Source organism: Gracilinanus agilis, chromosome 2 (genome assembly GCF_016433145.1).
Source record: "Gracilinanus agilis isolate LMUSP501 chromosome 2, AgileGrace, whole genome shotgun sequence".
Taxonomy (NCBI): domain Eukaryota; kingdom Metazoa; phylum Chordata; class Mammalia; order Didelphimorphia; family Didelphidae; genus Gracilinanus; species Gracilinanus agilis.
Genome location: NC_058131.1, coordinates 585,903,925 through 585,908,884, shown reverse-complemented (window position 1 = coordinate 585,908,884; position 4,960 = coordinate 585,903,925). Strand labels below are relative to the sequence as shown.

The 4,960-nt window shown below is 38.6% G+C and overlaps 1 pseudogene; it reads right to left on the bottom strand.

Annotated features, from left to right (window-relative positions):
• Positions 1 to 3,169: 3,169 nt before the first annotated feature.
• Positions 3,170 to 4,390, bottom strand: LOC123234194 (annotated as a pseudogene).
• Between the last annotated feature and the right edge of the window lie 570 nt (positions 4,391 to 4,960).

Here is a 4,960-nt window from a genome sequence, read left to right as displayed (position 1 = left end):
CCCTTCTCCCCTCCCTTTTTTTTCCCTCCCCACTCCCCTGCTCCCCTTGGTTTATCCCTTCTAACTTTCTCAGAAGGGTTAGATAAGAGTTTTATTTCCCAATGGATAGTTTAACTACTCTTCCCTCTCCGGGTTGATTACACTAAGAGTAAGGTTTGATTATTGCCTCTTAATGCTCTCTTCCTCTCCTTATAATAGTATTTGTCCCCTCTCCCTCCCATGCCCTCTTTGTGTGTAATAGAATATTCTATTTTCTTATTCACTCAAGTTTCTCTTGGTATCCCCTGCTATTTACCCCCTCTTTCCCATCCCCCCGCCATCTTAGATTATTTAGTGTTCCACCCTCACCCTGTAAATTATTCTTCTGATTACTATAATAGCGAATATTATAATAGTGAATAGAGTTCACTACAGAGAATTAAACATAACATTTCTCTACATAGGAATACAGATAATTAGATCTCACTGAGGCCCTTAAAAAGGCAAATTTAAAAATTATAATTTTTCTTTCTTTTCCCTCTGTAACTTATTTACCTTTTCAGGTTTCTCTCGATTTTTGTGGTTCGATATCAAACTTTCCATTCAGCCCTGGTCTTTTCTGTGCAAATACCTGGAATTCTTCAATTTTGTTGAATGCCCATACTTTCCCCTGGAAATATATAGTCAGTTTTGATGGGTAGTTGATCCGTGGTTGCAGGCCCAGCTCTCTTGCCTTTCTGAATATTGTATTCCAAGCCTTACGGTCTTTTAGCGTGGAGGCTGCCAGATCCTGTGTGATCCTGATTGGTGCTCCTTGATATTTGAATTGTCTCTTTCTGGCTTCTTGAAAGATTTTTTCTTTTGCTTGAAAGCTTTTGAATTTGGCAATAATATTTCTAACCGATTTCTTCTCTGGGTCGAATATGGTGGGTGTTCTATGAATCCTTTCGATGTCTATATTGCCCTCTTGTTGTAGGACTTCAGGGCAATTTTGCTGAATAATTTCTTTTAGTACGGAGTCCAGGTTTCTATTAATTTCTGGTTTTTCTGGAAGACCAATTATTCTCAAATTGTCTCTTCTAGACCGGTTTTCTTGGTCTGTCACTCTCTCATTGAGATATTTCATATTTCCTTCTATTTTTTCAGTCTTTTGACTTTGTTTTATTTGTTCTTGTTGTCTTGAGAGATCATTAGCTTCTAATTGCTCGATTCTAGCCTTTAGGGACTGGTTATCGGCTATAATCTTTTGGTATTCCTTTTCAATCTTGTCATTTCTGGTGTTCAATTTGCTTATCAGTTCATTTGATTTCTGAGCCTCACTTTCCAATTGCAAGATTCTACCTTTTAAACTGTTATTTTCTTGCCTGATCTCTTCCATTTTCCTCAGAATCTCAGTTTTGAACTCTTCCATAGCTTGTGAGGAGTTTTCCTTATTTGAGGAGGGTCCGGATGCTTGTTTGTTCTCCTCCTCTGTTTGCTCGGTTGTCTGGATTTTCTCTGTGTAAAAGCTGTCGAGTGTTAAAGACTTCTTCTTCTTGTTATTATTCTTTCTCTTCTGAACTTCCTGATGCTGAGTAGCCATCATTAGCCCAGCAGCTTCTCAGCTTTATCCTCTCGCTCAGTGTCTGTTTGCGATCTATTGGCTCCTGAGGTCTGAGTTCTGGTTTTTTCCAAGGTCAAGCCCCCTGGTAGGCCCTCTTGCTTGATCCTCTGCTGGAGGTTTCTTTACAAGTCTCAGGGCGCTGCTTCCACAGTCGTATACCTGTCTGCACTGGTTCCCCACTTAGGCTTTAGTTCCTGGCTGTGTCTGCCTCCGCCCACGCCTCTGCTCAGCCTGCGCTCTGCGCCCAGCGTCCTGCTCCCGCGCGCTCAGATTTCGCGTGCTTTTTTTGACTTAATGGGGTCCTAAGTCTAGCTGCTCTCAGGAACAGGTCCCGGAGCTGCTGATGACTCGATGGGTGCCCCAAACTTGCCCTATTTCTTTTTAGCTGGGTTCGGAGCTATAGATGAGTGTGGAGGGGGTGGGGGTGGGGCAGTTGCTCAGCCCGCGATTTAGTGAGAGCCCTTTATAGCCTGGAGATGTCTCGATTCCACGTACCTTCCACGCTGTGCCCTGTTGTGGGGTTCCTCCGTTCGTCTGGACTTGTTTTTATGTCCCCTTGAGGAGTTTTGTGTGTTTCGGTCAGGAGAGGTTAAGAGCTGCTTCTTACTCTGCTGCCATCTTAACCCGGAAAACCTTATTTTTATTTTTTAACTGTTAAAACATTTTCTATATTTAATATCAACTTCATAATAGATTACAGGAAGGTACTTATGAAACAAATACAAACATTTGTTTCAGTATATGTCTTTAAATGATAAACTTATAAGTATGTAAACAACTATATATATATAATAAAAAGTTTCCAAAGCCTGTCTGTAAGAAATCAGGCAAATTTTACATAAGCAATAAATCATTCCAAACCTTCAAGATATTTTATATAGCTGCACCAGCATGACAGTAAACTTTTGCCAAACAAAAACTTTTTTTTAAACCTTTTTAATCTATGCATACCAACATATAAAGGAAAATTATATAAACCTGATGGAATTACAACAGTAAATATAATTTAAGGGAAACAAATTCATAGCATTTATGGAGCTTAATGTTTAAGAAAGTAAAACTTTTTTTTGGTTGGTTCTTTGGACATTGCATGATTTAGCAAATTAAAAACATATCATCTTGCTAATCATTAGATAGTGGCACCACTCAAAACCCTCTTTGAATAAATGGCCATTGAGTGAACCATTTTTCCACAAAAGGATAGCCTTTTATTTTCATTGAAGTGGATGAAGTACAATTTCTTCAACAAATTCAGCAAAAATTGTTATGGGGCAAAATGGACATTCCTTCTGGTAAAAAATATTAGAAAACAAAACACAAAATCCTACTGAGTAAATAAAGGGTCTGCATTAGAACACTGGTATCAAAACACACATTCACACCACATTTTAAAAATCTTATGAAAAACAATCCTTGCTTGCTTACCAGAGCTGCGCTCTCTAAATTCAATAGCTTACCGATATTTCCTTAGGGGTAGGATCAAAAATAAAAATAAAAATACAATTTTTTAAAAAAAGTTCTCTTCCCTAGAACAATTTATTTCTGAAGCTGAATTTGAAAGGAGGGAAAAGTCTACACATCAAGAAATCAGCCTTCATCATAATTTTCATTAAAGTCATTATCATCATCATCATCTTCCCTACATAAGAGTTTCAACTCTGGAGCCACTGTACTGGGAGCCATTGGAACTCGTTGCCAACATACTATCTGTACCATTGGTAAAATCATTGGTAGAAAACCTTGTGTGACTTAAAGTCGAACCTGATGATGATGTGACATATATACTGCTGACTGACCCCTGAGCCATTTCTGTCACATGAGGTTCTAGACCTTTAGGTACCAAACTTCTTGCCATTTTTAGGTCTTCTGCAGAACAACTTCCAGATTCTAGTCTAAAAGCCATGCCCATATGCTTTAATACTTCTATGTCATCGTGGAGTTCAAATGTGTTGTTGAAATTAAATAGATACTCCAATTTGTCATTAGAAATATTGCAGTGGATCACCGTCTTCTTGCTGGTGTTCACAATGATAAAAGGAGGTGAATGATGGAGTTGGAAGGTGGTGGTCAGCTGGCTTGCTGCTCCGCTTGGAGATTTCTCTGCACCAAATTCTTGAAGACAATTTGCTGTAGAATAAGTTCTTGAAGTTGAGACTGCTTTTGTTTTATTCTCTCAAGTCTTCTCTGCCTCTCTACCTCTAAATTCTGACATTCTTGATCTGAGTTGGTTGGAAGACCAATCCATTTTATTTCCTTCTTCTCCTTAGAGATAATATTCATGACCATTAAGATATTTAAGGCATTTTAAACTCTCTGTCTTATATTCTTTCAGTTGTAAGATGATTCATTTGGTAAAATATGGTTATCAGTAGCACTGAACGCTGTGACCAACTCATCTGCCACTTCATTATATGAAGTGGTTTCTTTCTTCTGCACCTTCTCAGAAACCTTCATTGAAAAATGTTTTAATTCCTTGCCATTCTTCTCTTTTTTTTTCTATTGTACTTCCCTGCTGACCAAGGTGAGGAGTCTGAAGCCTGGTTCTGTGATACAAAATATGTCTTAGGCATAGATGGACTTTCCACAAGGATAGTATTTGGTGCAGCAGATCTCTGAGGTGTACCAATTACCACTTGTTGGGTAATGTTGACATTAGACTGCCTAAAAGTTTTTGGCAAGAGTTACAGCACTAGCAGTAGAAGGATGAACAGCTACTAATGAAACAACTCCTTTTCCAGGAATGAGGTTTTGGTCTATAAAAACCATTAGCTCTCCATTTGCTTCAATTAGGCCAGCATCATTTGCCATGTTACCAGATCCTCAAAATCAGTTATTTAGATGTTCTCTCTCCAAAGAAGAAACAATAATCTTACTTTGTATTGGGAGTGTCAAGCCAGTGTGACGTGCCAGCAACGTGGTGACGTGTGGCCATGAGGGGCCCGATAGAGACTGGCCCAAAGTGTCAGCGTGTTTGTGTTTTAAATGTTACCAGTCTAGAAGTTGTGGAAACCCTCCTGTCAGATGTAGAATAGAGATGTCAAACTCTGGGGAGAAACTCCCTGAGCCTGAAGCAGATTAAAATGTAAATTGGAAATGTTTAACAAAATAAATAAAAATATATTACAACACAGATAATGTTAATTTATGGTTTTCTAAGTCATTGTAGGCCAAGGGCATCTTTTTCTCTTTGAATTTGATACCACTGTTATAGAAGGAATTCTAATGAATCTTGGTCTTCATTCTTGCTACTGTTGACTGTTTTTTAATCTCTTGATTCTCTTCCTGCCTTTCTGATTCCTCCTCAGTCTCCTTTGCTGGATGTTCATTCATGCCACATTCTTTAATTGCTGGTGTATACTAAGGCATTCTCTTTCCTTC